The following is a 16406-nucleotide window of genomic DNA, read 5'->3' as shown; positions in this document are numbered from 1 at the left end:
AGCAAGTGTCTGATGAGGTAGGGCAGAGGCCCTGTTTTATACTAAGTTGTGCCTTTGAAGTGGGGGTGACTTCAAAGAGTGTCTAAGAAATGCACCAAGCCCCCTTTTAGTTCAATCCTGTCTGCCAGAGTCCCAGTAGGGGGTGTGGCAGTCCTTTGTGTGAGGGCAGGCCCTCCACCCTCCCAGCCCTGGAAGACCCATTCAAAATGCAGATGTATGCAAGTGAGGCTGAATACCCTGTGTTTGGGGTGTGTCTGAGTGAATGCACAAGGAGCTGTCAACTAAACCTAGCCAGACGTGGATTGAAGGGCACAACAAGGTTTTAGTGCAAAGAAATGCTCACTTTCTAAAAGTGGCATTTCTAGAATAGTAATATTAAATCCAACTTCACCAGTCAGCAGGATTTTATATTACCATTCTGGCCATACTAAATATGACCTTCCTGCTCCTTTCAGATCAGCAGCTGCCACTTCAACAATGTATGAGAGCAGCCCCAATGTTAGCCTATGAAGGGAGCAGGCCTCACAATAGTGTAAAAACAAATTTAGGAGTTTTACACTACCAGGACATATAACCACACAAGTACATGTCCTGCCTTTTACCCACACAGCACCCTGCTCTAGGGGTTACCTAGGGCACACATTAGGGGTGACTTATGTATAGAAAAAGGGGAGTTCTAGGCTTGGCAAGTACCTTTAAATGCCAAATTGAAGTGGCAGTGAAACTGCACACACAGGCCTTGCAATGGCAGGCCTGAGACAAGGTTAAGGGGCTACTGAGGTGGGTGGCACAACCAGTGCTGCAGGCCCACTAGTAGCATTTAATCTACCTGCCCTAGGCACATGTAGTGCACTCTACCAGGGACTTACAGTAAATTAAATAGTCAATCATGGATAAACCAATCAGTAGTACAATTACACAGAGAGCATATGCACTTTAGCACTGGTTAGCAGTGGTAAAGTGCCCAGAGGTCAAAAGCCAACAACAACAGGTCAGAAAAAATAGGAGGCAGGAGGCAAAAAGTTTGGGGATGTCCCTGTCAAAAAGCCAGGTCCAACATGACCCCCTACCAGCCTAAAGCCAGGGGAGAACAATCACTATCCTGATGTACTTCCCTGTTTGAGGCGACAGAACAAGGACCCAGGCCCACAACAGCAGGGGCATGCTCCAGTTCTTCGCCTTCCTGACTCCAATTGGATCCCTCTGTCCATACTCTCAGGGCCCACTAAGCCAACCCATGGGGAACCTTTCTCCTTACCTGCGGATCCCATCTGTGCAGCACCTAACCTTACTTTGCTCACAGATGTATCCCAGGAGCAGGATAGTACCACCATGACCAACACAGTGGTGTTGCCCACTCTACCCCCGGGGTGTGACACTTGTCCCCTCCCCAGGGATAACTCTGTCCACCTGGACAGCAAGCCACAGTGATTACTGACAGCTGCCAGGGATGAGAGCCAGGCCCCAGGCCTCTCAAAGCTCTCCAACCACTGTGGCTGTGGAGAGTGGGGGGCGGTAGCCCCAGGTGCTGGGCACCCTTTAACCACTCTCCCTTCCACCAGGTCAGGGATGACAGCCTGAACCTGGTCCTCCCCTCTGGGGCTCTGTACCCTCCCTCCTGGAGCGGTACCCCCAGAGTCCAACATGGTCAGGGTGCTTACGGAAGTCACCCTGTACCATTCCTCCACCAGTGCAGGGCTGTTAACCTGCAACTGGCCCTCCAACCTGGGGTCTGTACCTTCAGGTTGGACTAGGGCCCGGGGTGAGGCTTCCCTCCCCCTGCCCTCCCTTCTGGGGTCCAGCACCCTCCAACTAGGAGTGGCCTCCTCAGAACACAACATGGTAGGGGCACTGTTATCAGTAGCCCCTCCCTCCAGGTCCGGGGGGACACCCTGAACCTGGTCTTCCAGCCCAGGGTCTGTACCCTCAGACTGGATCACTGCCTGGCAAACCAGGACTTTCTGGGAGGCACACCTACCCCCCACCAGGTCAGAGTTTAACCTCTGCACCTGACCATTCAACTCAGAGTCACCACCCTGCGGTTGAACAATTGCCTGGCACGTCAGGACTTTCTGGGGGCCACACCTACCCCCCACCAGGTCAGAGTTTAACCTCTGAGCCTGGTTCCCCAACCCAGGGTCACCACCCTGAGGTTGGGCAATTGCCTGGCACGCCAGGACTTTCTGGGGGGCACACCTACCCCCCACCAGGTCAGAGTTTAACCTCTGAACCTGGTCATCCAACCCAGAGTCAACACCCTGAGGTTGGACAATTGCCTGGCACACCAGGACCTTCTGGGAGGTACGCCTACCTCCAACCAGGTCAGAGGTTAACCTCTGACCCTGGTTCTCCAACCCAGGGTCACCACCCTGAGGTTGAACAATTGCCTGGCACGCCAGGACTTTCTGGGGGGCACACCTACCCCCCACCAGGTCAGAGTTTAACCTCTGAACCCGGTTATCCAACCCAGAGTCAGCACTCTGAGGTTGGACAACTGCCTGGTACACCAGGACTTTCTGAGGGGCACACCTACCCCCCAACAGGTCAGAGTTTATCCCCTGAACCTGTTTAGCCAACCCAGAGTCACCACCCTGAGGTTGAACCATTGCCTGGCACGCCAGGACTTTCTGGGGGGCACACCTACCCCCCAACAGGTCAGAGTTTATCCCCTGAACCTGGTTAGCCAACCCAGAGTCACCACCCTGAGGTTGAACCATTGCCTGGCAGGCCAGGACTTCCAGGGAGGCACACCTACCTCCCACCAGGTCAGAGTTTAACCTCTGAGCCTGGTTCCCCAACCCAGGGTCACCACCCTGAGGTTGGGCAATTGCCTGGCACGCCAGGACTTTCTGGGGGGCACACCTACCCCCCACCAGGTCAGAGTTTAACCTCTGAACCTGGTCATCCAACCCAGAGTCAACACCCTGAGGTTGGACAATTGCCTGGCACAGCAGGACTTCTTGGGAGGCACATCTACCTCCCACCAGGTCAGAGTTTAACCTCTGAACCTGGGTATCCAACCCAGAGTCAACACCCTGAGGTTGAATCTTTGCCTGGCATGCCAGGACTTCCTGGGGGGCACTCTCACCCCCCACAAGGGGCACACCGTCCCCAAGGGCCAAACAAAAGTCTGGTTGGCGCAGGTCTCCCGACCTCTGCCCATCCGGCAGAGTCTGGGTTTCCCCCAAACCAGAAACGGTTTCACCTGGGTCATTCCTGGGGGGCTCTGCTCTCAGAGCTGTCCCCTGACTCTCAAGGTCCTCCACTGGGGTCTGCAACCCCCTCTCAACCCTATGTCTGGACTTCTACACCCCCTCACTAGGAGGGGTACTGCCAGACACCAGAACTGTTGGGATGCTGGCTACAGTCACCCCCCCAAGTTCTTCTGACACTGCGGGGCTTCCCTCAAAAGGTGGCCCTACGGTACAGGCTAGGCTTCCCTCCTGGTGTTCCCTCATGGAACCCTCTAGGACCTGGGACCTACCTGGGACACTACAATCCTTTCCCACCTCACTCGGTTGGGAACCACCTAGACCACTCCCTTCAGGAGCACCCCCAAATGCCTCTTCAGACTCTCTGGTACTCACCCAGAAGTCTGCCTCCATTGTAAGTTCCCTGGGGTCAGAGAACTCACACTCCACCTGGTGTTGGCGTAGCTCTGGAAAATAAGGACCAGACATATGCTCTCCAGCAATTACATCATTCTGCCCTTCACATGTATTAACCATAGTACCCTTCACCCAACCACCCAGTAACTTCACCTTGGAAAAACACTCTACCTCACCCTCCTGAGACTGGTGAGACAGTATCTGTCTGTCCCTGACATTCAACCCATACTCTTCTGGGATGTCTCTACACTCTATATCCAGGACGTCCACCAGGGGGGAACCCTTTTCTCTGTCACTCTCTGCTAGAGTCAGTAAAGTGTCCCTCCCCCCAGTAGGAATATGACTCCCTGTGCCAGTTCCCCAATTCTTCTCAGGGACCCTGTGCATAACGGGAACTACCTCATACCCTTGAACCGCCTGGGGTGCGTCAACTCCCTTCTTCAAGTTGGGCACCACATCTCTGGGCTTGTGCCCTTCTTCAGCAGTACTAGATGCAAGATTTTTGCTGCCACCATCTGAACTGGACTCAGCCCTTCCGGCCTCCAGTTTCAGCTCTTTACAGCTCAGCTCTTGAGCTGCAATCTTTTCTCCTTCCAGGGCTAAGAGTCTTTTTGCCTCAACCTCTGCAAGATACTCCTCTAATTGTTGCTCCTGTCGCCTTTGACCTCGGAGCCATTCATCTATTTCTGGGTCACTGTCCAAATCTGAGTAGTCTTCCTCCTCATGTGAGCAGTCTTCCTCCTCATGTGCGTAGTCCTCCTCCTCATCTGAGGGGTACTTAGTCATTTGGTTTCTTGCTGCCTCTCTCTCTGCCCATCTTTCCTCCCCCCAGACTATGTAGTGATGTAGCATCCCCACCTTAGTAGATCTCCTTGCTACAGGAAGGCCCCATTTTCTGCAAAGCTTCCTTAGGTCAGCCTTAGTGAGGTGGTCAGTACGAACAAAGAATGAGTAGGTACACAATCCCATTCTGATAAGATCTTATCAGCAAAAACCAAAATCCAAAGTCCAAAATATCAATAATATATCCAGGAGGACATCAGAGAACCAAAAGCCAAAAAAGATGAAAAATCAAGTTGACCTTCAACTGTGGGTAGGTAGTGAAATACTTAGCTATTGTATGTCACTGCACAAACACAAGTCCTATCCTCACCGCTGATCACCAATGTTAGAAATGGGGTTTTTGGTTGGCAGTCAGGTTGCCCTCTGTCCAAGCAAGAACCCTCACTCTAGTCAGGGTAAGTCACACACAATCCAAAATCAGCCTGTGCTCACCCTCCGGTAGCTTGGCACGAGCAGTCAGGCTTAATTTAGAAGGCAATGTGTAAAGCATTTGTGCAATAAATCATACAACACCATAGCATAACACCACAAAAATACACCACACAGTGTTTAGAAATATATATAATATTTATCTGGGTATCTTCAGGTCAAAACGATCAAAGTTGCAATATGAATTTGTAAAGATATCACTGAAAAGTGATATAAAGTGTCTTAAGTCTTTAGAAAGTAAACAAAGTCTCTTTCAAACACAAAGTACCTGGTTTCTGGTGGAAAATCTCCTCAGAGGGCCACAAAGGAAGAGGTGCGTGGAAAAAGGGTGTGTGCGTCGATGTCTCCCCAGCACACACGGACTTGCGTCGTTATTTTCCACGCGGGGAAGTCGTGCGTCGTTTTCCGGCGCGCGGACAGTATCTTTCTGTGGGTCGCGGGGATTACCAGATATCCCGGGTCTGTGCGTGGATTTTCCTGCTTGTTTTCCGGCTGCGCGTCGTTCTGCGGGGCTGCGCATCGAAGTTTCGATCTCACGGCAGGCGTTGCGTCGATTTCTCCTGCGGAGTCGGGCGGCGTTGTCCTTGCGAGGCCGTGCGTCAAAGTTTTGATCTCACGGCAGGCGTCGCGTCGATTTCTCCTGCGGAGTCGGGCGGCGTTGTCCTTGCGAGGCCGTGCGTCAAAGTTTTGATCTCACAGCAGGCGTCGCGTCGATTTCTCCTGGGAAGTCGGGCGGCGTTGTCCTTGTGAGGCCGTGCGTCAAAGTTTCGATCTCACGGCAGGCGTCGCGTCGATTTCTCCCGGGAAGTCGGGTGGCGTTGTCCTTGCGAGGCCATGCGTCAAAGTTTTGGTCGTCCCGACGGCGTCGCGTTGATCAGCGTTGGTGTGCGGCGTTTTTCTTGCCGCGGAACAAGCTGTGCGTCGAAAAGTTCGGCGCGCGGAGCGTCCAAGAGGAAGAGAGAAGTCTTTTTGGTCCTGAGACTTCAGGGAACAGGAGGCAAGCTCTATCCAAGCCCTTGGAGAGCACTTTTACAGCCAGGCAAGAGTTCAGCGAGGCAGCAGGCCAACAGCAAGGCAGCAGTCCTTTGTAGAAAAGCAGACAGGTGAGTCCTTTGAGCAGCCAGGCAGTTCTTCCTGGCAGGATGTAGTTTCTGGTCCAGGTTTCTTCTCCAGCAAGTGTCTGATGAGGTAGGGCAGAGGCCCTGTTTTATACTAAGTTGTGCCTTTGAAGTGGGGGTGACTTCAAAGAGTGTCTAAGAAATGCACCAAGCCCCCTTTCAGTTCAATCCTGTCTGCCAGAGTCCCAGTAGGGGGTGTGGCAGTCCTTTGTGTGAGGGCAGGCCCTCCACCCTCCCAGCCCAGGAAGACCCATTCAAAATGCAGATGTATGCAAGTGAGGCTGAGTACCCTGTGTTTGGGGTGTGTCTGAGTGAATGCACAAGGAGCTGTCAACTAAACCTAGCCAGACGTGGATTGAAGGGCACAACAAGGTTTTAGTGCAAAGAAATGCTCACTTTCTAAAAGTGGCATTTCTAGAATAGTAATATTAAATCCGACTTCACCAATCAGCAGGATTTTATATTACCATTCTGGCCATACTAAATATGACCTTCCTGCTCCTTTCAGATCAGCAGCTGCCACTTCAACAATGTATGAGAGCAGCCCCAATGTTAGCCTATGAAGGGAGCAGGCCTCACAGTAGTGTAAAAACGAATTTAGGAGTTTTACACTACCAGGACATATAACCACACAAGTACATGTCCTGCCTTTTACCCACACAGCACCCTGCTCTAGGGGTTACCTAGGGCACACATTAGGGGTGACTTATGTATAGAAAAAGGGGAGTTCTAGGCTTGGCAAGTACTTTTAAATACCAAGTCGAAATGGCAGTGAAACTGCACACACAGGCCTTGCAATGGCAGGCCTGAGACAAGGTTAAGGGGCTACTGAGGTGGGTGGCACAACCAGTGCTGCAGGCCCACTAGTAGCATTTAATCTACCTGCCCTAGGCACATGTAGTGCACTCTACCAGGGACTTACAGTAAATTAAATAGTCAATCATGGATAAACCAATCAGTAGTACAATTAGACAGAGAGCATATGCACTTTAGCACTGGTTAGCAGTGGTAAAGTGCCCAGAGGTCAAAAGCCAACAACAACAGGTCAGAAAAAATAGGAGGAAGGAGGCAAAAAGTTTGGGGATGTCCCTGTCAAAAAGCCAGGTCCTACAATCACCCATAAGGGTCTCAAGGGACTGAAAAAGCAAGGAGGATACAAAGCAAGAGAGATGCACCAGCATGGGGAGAGCTGGGCCTGGGACCTGCTCAATGCGGTCGCACTGCTGACTCCATTAAGTAGGTCCTGGGAGGAGGGAGGGGAGCTGGGAGGTGGTGGACGAGGGAAAAGCAAATGGAAGGCACACACATAATGGGGAAATGAAGGAGAAAGTAGTGAATATGAATGAAAAGTAAGGAGAAAGCACACAATAGATGAGGGAAAATGCAAGGAAAAGGCACACAGAAATGGGGGAAAGCAAGGAGAAAGCAGTGAAAACAAGGGAAAAGTATTGAGAAGGCACACAAAAAAACGAAAGGGAAAGCAGTGAAAATTAGGGAAAAGCAAGAAGAATGCACACAAAGATGTGACAAAAGCAAAGAGGAGACTGGAGCAATAGCGATGCAGCAGCACGGGGTAACCTGGACCTGGAACCAAAACTACAAGCTGTAGTCACTCTTGTGATCTTCAAGCTTGAATATACCAGCAGTGTACACCTTGGTATCCGTTGCTTATCATACATGCGGAAAATTCAATCAATTATAAAAACTGCAGAAAGACTCCACCTCAACTCCTGCAAACACCTCAATGGCTATCTGTAGCTGTTCAAAGAAGAACTATTTAGAGATTCCTAAAGGAAAGGACCACAATACCTAAAAAGTAAATTTAAACAATACAAACAAATACAACACTGCACTCCACAACAGTGCCAGAGATCGCCATACTGCCTGACAATAAGAAATCCATAGGAGGCTTCGCTTTCCTGGTACAAGCCACCAGGCTCTGGAACTCATTGCCAGCCAAAATTTGAAGCATCCAGGAGCATTTAAAGAAGACAAGTGAAATCATGGTTTACTTCAATGGCTCTCCCTATTTTTAAATGCTCGCAAAAACGAGCGGGTGTTGATTTTCTTATGAATTCTGCCAATGCATGACACTTTTTTCACAATTAAAAATTCAATTTAATCAAGTAGCAAATGGCCATAGCAAACATGCATGGCTAAATAGTCAGCCAGGTTGAGGTTTTCCGTAAATAAGATATACAACATAACAAGTGTGGGTACTGCTAGTTAGTGAATAGTTATAAAATTCCAACATACAATGGTTCCGAACAGACAGTTTGATAATCATAGTGGTACATAGTACACCTGCTTTAATGCAGAAGATGTTTGCCCGAAAAGTTATTTTCTGTGTGATGGATGTATACAGTAACAATTAACAATATACATGGAAAATGTGTTAAGGACATACAAATGGTGTTACTAAGTATCACCGAAAAATAAAAAGATGAAGAAGTGAAGGAGAACAATAGCAAGTAGAGAAGTAGGGAAAGGGGCTGGGAGAGCGGGTGGAGGATGGGAATATTGTCAGGCAGACGAACCATCACACGGTTTGAGCATAAATATCACTTGTGTTTTGAGGAGGATACTATAGTGGTGAGAAGAATTGTCCTTGGTGTGTCTGATAAAATTTGTTTTGACTATAAAGGTTTGTGACATGATAGCTTTAGGGTTGAGAGGATGTGGTAAGTTGTAACAAGGACTTGTTCTATATAGCACAATAAGGCTGGAGTAGAAGAATTGCACCTTGATTGGAAAGGTAGGTGTTTTGGAAGTTGAATCAGTTGGGGAGTTTACAATCATTGTAGTTTAATCTTAATTTCTTGTAAGAGATTCTGTCACTTTTTTATTTCATAGAAATGAAGTGATTTTGTTTGCCGCAGAGGAGAGGTTGTTAGATAAGCTATTATGCTTGAAATAAAGTTGATCAGGAATGTAATTGTTTTAATTGATTCGACTCTGTCACTCTATGAAACATGCTGAGGGGAGCCAGCCTCTAGTCGATCTTTCATTGTATCAAGGGTTTTGTTTCATTGTGTCGAGTGGAGGTTGTGAGGTCATTGGAAAACCTTATGCCAAGGTATTTAATAAAATTGAGTTGCCAGTGGAAGCCCGAGTTACTAGTGCATGGGGGAGACAGTGTACATTTAAGGGAAGGACCTCGGTTTTGTCTGTGTTCAAACTAAATTCCAATATCTCAGAGAAGCAATGTATGATTCCTAACATTGCATGGATAGCAGTGTCAGTATTCACAGAGAATATCAGGATACGATCGGCCATTTTGAGTTGGAGCAAGCTAAAACAGAAACCTTGTATATAATTAGAATTAGTAGTTGTAGCAAAGGGTCAATGGCAACAAGAAATAGAAGTGGGGAAAGATGACATCTCTGTCTGGTGCCCTGAGAGGACAAAAGCATCCAATTATGACTCACTGATTCTCATGGTAGCTATTGGATTACCATACAATGCTGTAACCATTCTAGTAGAATGGGTGCCTAAGTCATGGTGATGTAAAGCAGCTTCTAGGTAGCACCAAGTCATCTTATCAAAGCCCTTTTTCACATTGAGGGTAATGGCCTCTGCAGATAAGGAAATAACGTGTTTTTTCAATGACATGACAAAATGTGTGTGTTGGAAATGGCCCTTTCTGCAGGGTTACCCCCAAACCTTTTGCCTTCCTCCTCCTAATTTTTGCTGGGTTTTTGCTTTTTGGCCTTAGGACTCTGTGCACTTTACCATTGCTAACCTGTGCTAAAGTGCTTGTGCTCTCTCCCTAAAACATGAGTTGATTGACATATACCTGATTGGCAAATTTAAGTTGCATGTATGTAGAGTGGTATACCATATACCCAGGGTCTGTAAATTAAATGCTACCAGTGAACCTGCAGCACTTATTGTGCCACCCACTTAAGTAACACTTTAAAATGTTCCCCGTCTCTGCCATTGCAGCCTGAAGGCAGTGTCCCACTGCCATGTTGACTTGGCATTTAATAAAACCCCTTGCCAAGCCTTAAACTCCCCTTTTATAACATGTAACTCACCCCTAAGGTGGGCCCTAGGACACCCACAGGGCAGGGTGCTGTGTAATTAAAAGGTAGGACATGTACTTTTAAGTTTTACATGCCTAATAGTGAAAAACTCCCAAATTTGTTTTTCACTACTGTGAGGCGTACCCCTACCATAGGATAATATTGGGGATTCCTTATTATTTTAACAAGCTGCAATTCCTAAACCAGAGGTGGTAGATATCTCATGTTTGATATCTATGACCGTGTAATGATAAACCCTCTTTAATGGTAATGTCAAATTTACCATTCCAAGTTTGAAAAAAACACTTTTAGAAAGTTGCCTTTTCCCTGCCCTTAGCCCTCTGTGCCTGCAGCCTGCCTTAGGTCACATGACTGGGTGTAACTGACAGTTAAGACTTTGTGAATTCACCCCAGACAGACACACAATAGTGGGATTAGCAGAGCTTGAATGGGCCTTTAACTGACTTGATGGGATGGTGGAGTTAACCACAGCCCCACTTGCACCTGAACAGACTGTGCTCTGGTACCACACAATAAGCTTACCAACCCTGTATTGTCAGTGCAGCCAGCTAGGACACAGGGCTGGGGAGGCAGGAAACTCCTGGAACTTCAAATAACCCTTCTGGAAACCTCTCCCATCTTCAAGGAGCAGGGCACCAGGGTATAGAAATAGGGCTCTCAGAACCACTGTTCAGTTCACTACTGGACCTGTGGAAGGACTCTCAGAGGACTGCCTGCTGCTGTGACCTACTGTGCAGTCTAGCAAACTGCTACTTTACCTAGAAGGACTGCTTTGCTGTCTGGAGCCTGCCTTCGCCCTTCAGAAGCCAGCCCTGCTGTGGAGCTCTGTATGTTCACCTACATCCAGGACATCTAGAAGTGACTCCAAGGGTTCATTTTGCTGGTCTCCTGTTCAGAACCTGAGGGATGTAACAGGCTCCTATCATCTTGAAACTCATCCGGACCCAGCCTCAGTGAGTATTGAAGCCCCAAGAGGTCTACATCCACTCCTGGACCCTTGGCTGTGGTGCTAAAATTGCCCAGGTGGCCAATTTCCAAAACTTTAGGACTTGCTATTTTGATCCTTAAGCTTTAAAAATTCATAACTCCTGTTCTACTAATTGGATTTTAATGGTTTTGGCATCAAATAATGCATTAAAGATGCCTCTGTTTCTAAATTGTGTTTTTACTTTATTACTGTTGTGTGCTGCATAAATGACTGGGTCTCCCCCCTCGGCCCAAGTCTGTGGTTAAAAAATTAGGTTTCTGGGTTCTACTGAGTCTGGGTTCTACTAACCAGCAGTGATTGCAGGTGGAAGGTCCTCTGCTTGCTCCAGGGGAGGCGATGTAGTAGTTGCTGATGTGGTGTCCGGGGGGCAAGGTTCTGAGTTCCTCAGCAGAGTAGCGGTGGGTGGCGGAGGGCCAGGGTTCCTGGTGCTGGGCATGGTCCAGGCATGGACAGGCACAGACAGGCTTGCCTTTGGTGCACATTTGGCACACCAGTGCCACGCCCACTGTACAGCCGCGCAGCGGCCCCCATAAGTAGTGAAGGGGGAGGGTGGGCAGGAAGGCGTAGCAGGCTGGTAGTGGGAACAGCAAGAGTGGGTGGACCCTCAGAGAGCATGCAACTCTACATAGTAGAACCAAGATATAAGCTTGACCACTAAGAGCAAATTATCAATAAATAAAACTAACCAAGTGAAAGGCTAGAGGCCAGGAACGACTATGGTTGGGGCTGGAACAAATCTGGGAGGTCCGATGCCAAAAGAACAGGCAGCAAGCTTCTGACCTACAGCAGAGGCAGCGGGAGAGCGACAAGCAGACACCAAGGGGTCAGCAGCTACTCAAAACATACCTGTCCATGCACAGGTAGCTTGGTGCAGTGCCTACCAGCTATGTTGAGCCCCAAAATGTAATTAATCTGGGCAACTGTATTCCATTGTAGTATTTGTTTTAATAGGTATACAAGAAAGGCGAAACCACATTTAAGAAACCCAATAGCTGGTAAACCTAATTGGGGGAAAAACCATTAGAAATAAATGTATTTGTATCTTAAATAAATTATAGGAAATACTATAATAGAAGCACCATTATATCAAAAATATAGCAGTAGGGTTAGTAGCTAGGATTTTGGAATCAGGTTAGGATTCGGGCATATCCCACAAAAATCAAGAAACGTATTATTATAAAAATAAGGGAGAGCTATTGGACCCTCCCTCCCCCAAATAAGGTTTAATACTTTAGACTGTGCGTTTATCAAATGTACACATTACATGGTTTGGTGTGTTATTGCCCAAAATGCGGCAATACAAACCTCATATTTCAGTCGATTTTGAACTATGGATATATTTCACATGATTCATCTGATCCTCTGTGAAATATGGGTTTCCTCGTCTTAATACCAACCCCCAAGCCAAGTTACAGAGCTTCACCATTGCCAGAGCCTGCTAGGATTATGAAGCAAGGTTTATCTAAATTATGTGGCAAGGTGTCTAAAAAGTGCGGCCAAAAAGCCAAATTGCGTGACACGTTTTCAGGCAGCGTTATTTTCATCCATGTGAGCTAGAAACAATATTTTTGTGAAATTTGCAAATTATGAAGCAAATGTCATAAATCCATAATTATGTGGTAACAGTTTCAGACAAAGCATGAAATCAACCCACTGGCCCTCATCTTTGTACATTATTTGAACTTTTTTTCATGAAAAGCAAACCTAAACATTTTAATACCAGCCAATGCTCATTCTTAGCTGCACTTTCGAGAAAACTTTATTTTTTTAAGATAGTTACTGCCAAATGTAAAAAATGCATAAGGTGTATGTTCGTCTTGGAACTCTGTCAGCTACGATAACACATTTTTGATTACATTTGACCTTTAACAGACTGTTTCCTTCAATAATTATAATCAAACAATTCTCGGTTTTAGCTTCAACCTTTACCCAATAGGCCATGATAACATATTTAGAAAACCAATAAAAGCTTGGTAGTCGAGGTTAAGATCTGATTACATTGCTGTCCAATATTTTCCAATTAATTCCAATTTCCCTTTTCCTTCTCTTCTCTCGTGTAAGGTGTAGTAAAAGCCTGTAGCAATCATCGTGCTCTCTTGATTTGGTTTTCAATCCCACATTAAATTGCCTACAGCCACCACACTAAGATAACAATATGCATTTATAGACCCTCATTATAATGAGCCCAAATACCATTTACACTTTTTGTGATGTTGCCCTGGGACAGAGTTTTAGTTTTTGTGAAATTACTTGTAATGTCATAATCATGAGCAGAAAATTAATATTATTTAAGGATTTTTGTTGTCCCACTGCTGAGTAGTCCAGCATATATTGTATTGTGATACCATTTAAACCAGGTGGAAAAGTATTACCATTTACTAAACCAGTGCTTAATTTGTAAATAAAAAGGTGCCGGTGCCCAAAGCCCTCCTCTTAAACACACGGCTGCTGCAATTAAATGTCTGAACACGGAATACTGAGGCGGCGCAATCCTGAAGCCATCTCGGGCCTCCTCAATCCATTTAAAGCCACTCCCTGCCCCTACAGTTCACTCTTTCAGCTTTCTGCTTTCTCCTGTTGTGACACTTTCTCGTTTTTACCTTCCTCCGTCTTTCCCATGTGTGTCTTTTGCTCGCAGCAAATGCTTGAGGCAGAAGAATAAGCCCCGGCCCTCAAAAATAAGTGGCGGTGCTGAGCACCGGAAACAAAAAGCACAAATTAAGCATTGTACTAAACTAGTTGAGAGAAAAAGTGATCCTCACAGAAAACCATTATGAACAATACTGACTTAGGCCTCATATGGGTATTGGCAGAAAGGTACTCTGTTCCAGTGGTGATTGAGTAATCTTCCTGCCAACCTGAAGGTCCACCCACCTCATTTAGAGTCGGGCGGAGCTGCAGTGTGTGGATGGTGGAGACTACTCCATGTCCGCCACCTACACACACCTTCGACGGCCCAACGGAGTAATGACGATGATGGTCAGAGGTTTGGCCATGTTTGCGCTTGCCCTATCTAGAGTGGGCCGATACCTAGCCAGTTTTCACTGCGCCTCAGTCAACGGTCATAAAAATCATTGTGGTAAGGGGCAGTCAAAACGTTTAAATGACAATAATCCCATGGCAACGGGCATTGTTTTTTTATTTTTATAAAGAAAATCCTGCTTTGGGATTTTCTTGTTGAATTTTTTTTTTAAAGTTGCAAGTTTGACAGACTGCTTCGTCATGTTGATGGAGCTTCCTTCAAACTTATAATTCAATTCCAGGAACTGCCATCATGGAGGTTCCTGCAAATGCAAGAGATGTCCGCAGGGGCAGCGGACATCTCCAAATATGGCGGACAGAGTACCGTCACCATGGTGGAAGTTAAGTTCTCTATCTGTCGAGAATTAAATCAGCCCCTTAGTGAACCATCCACCCTACTCTTAACCCTGGCAATGCCTCAGGCCCAGATTACGAATGCCCCGGAGGATTTGGTGATGTTTATTGCATCCAGTGAAATTTGATATGCCAGGGTTATGAATTAATCAGGTGTGATAAATAGCACCAACAAAAAAGTTTTTCCCTAAAAATAACATGCCCATTTTATTTTCCAAACGTCAGATCCATGCAGTCAGTATTTACTGAGCCTTTTCTCTCAATACATTTTAGCAGCTTTACTCTTCCGAAGGTTAAAGGGGGAAGTCAGGAGAGTGCGCATTTTATCCCACCACTTGCATTTGGGACCCCTGCAGGGTTTTCATTGAGGGGGCACAATTCATGGAAATGGGTTTAACCAAGAACTTAGCAGGCAACCCATAATAACTTGTTGAAGACCTCAGCCTGCCCCCGCAACTATTCAGTTACTTTCACAATATAATTCATTCAGCCTTACCAAAATCTGCTTCTATATCAACAAAGCAGAAGCATAACCCCCTTTCTCTTCCCTTCTTTCTTTTTGAGTGCCTGGCTAGATATTCTACATCTGCACACTGATCAATAGAGTAATAACCTTCTTTACATATGAAGTGGACCACCAGAACTGGGTTTTTATATTTTGGCCATGATGTCAGCAGAGCTCATATGATTTTGGCAAATTCTTTGCAAACCTAATCCATTTTGGAACTCACCTGTACAACAAAGGGCTGTTCCATTTCCCTTTTTTTATCTTTTTTACAAATTAGGGTGATAGTAGACCATCTCCAATCTTCAGACATGAATGGTCCCATTCACTGTTTAATATATATCGCAGTCCTAATCATCCCCCACCACCCCATGTTAAGCTTCAACAATGAATCCTCAATGATCATGATTCCCTTAAGGTGTCAGAGGCTGGATCCAATACGTGCTTCAGGCACAGGACTGAATTCTTCTCCAAATGCTGAACTAGACTTCCCTTGAATCTTCCGAAATAAGGGGCTGTATCTTACGAAGTGAGCAGTGAGGGGGTAGTTTAAAACATAGGGCCTGATTTAGAGTATGATGGACGGGTTACTCCATCACAAACATGATGGATATCCCGTCTGCAGTATTACAGTTCCCACAGGATATAATGGAATCATAATACAGCGGGTGGGATATCAGTAGCCATAGTCTCATCCACGGTTTTGGGATGACTGCTGTCTTAAATAGTTGAACAGTGCTATTTTAACATCTTACACAGTCGTAAATGGATGTTTGTCACTGGAACTCAAGACGTGCTGTTTTTGAGTGAAAATGTAGCAGCATCTGTTTCCTATCTAACATAAATAACATAAAATAACGCAATACCATACCCAAAGCAACATAAAATAATTGAAATATAACAGGGCACAATCTAACAGAACACTCAAAGAGAAAAAGCCACACAACAACCATAAAACAGCACAACAACATCATATTACAATAATGCAACACAAAAGTACAGCAGCACAGGAACAACACAGCACATCTCCACTTTAACAAAGTGCCACACAACACACATTGCCACCTCCTGAAGCATGATCAAAGGTCTTTGCACCAAAAACTACCTGAACTTGCCACAGAGGGAATGAAACAGACCCAGTCAAAAATGTTCCCTGGTCCGGACCAAGAGGTTTTGTAAATATTGTTTTACACATTACACCATTTAGGAATCCAAGTCAGAATCCACTAGAATCCTTGTGTGTTCAGTTGTTTCCTCCATTACGTTAATACCATCATATGTCCTGTTTATTTTACCATTAGTTTATTTTAACTTTTAAAAAACAACACCTGTAGTGGAGCTAAGTCCATTACACCTTAACTAGCTGCCATTTTTGTTTACACATGGAGCACATATGCTAAACTTTTATGCAACACAGGGCAGCAAGGAAAGTTTCTGCGCTGCAGTGTCTGAAAAGGAGGGAGCAGAAACGCTCCATATTTAGAAAGATATGGA

At 46.2% G+C, this 16406-nt stretch overlaps 1 protein-coding gene across 1 annotated transcript in view; it reads right to left on the bottom strand.

Moving 5' to 3' along the window:
- Positions 1–16406, bottom strand: part of LOC138261292 (relaxin receptor 1-like) — a 682359-nt gene that overhangs the window by 319544 nt on the left and 346409 nt on the right. The gene's annotated exons all lie outside the window — the stretch shown is intronic.

The sequence above is a fragment of the Pleurodeles waltl genome, chromosome 2_1, assembly GCF_031143425.1.
Source record: "Pleurodeles waltl isolate 20211129_DDA chromosome 2_1, aPleWal1.hap1.20221129, whole genome shotgun sequence".
NCBI classification, from domain to species: domain Eukaryota; kingdom Metazoa; phylum Chordata; class Amphibia; order Caudata; family Salamandridae; genus Pleurodeles; species Pleurodeles waltl.
The sequence above is the reverse complement of the archived record's forward strand: the minus strand, read 5'-3'. Positions and strand labels throughout refer to the sequence as shown.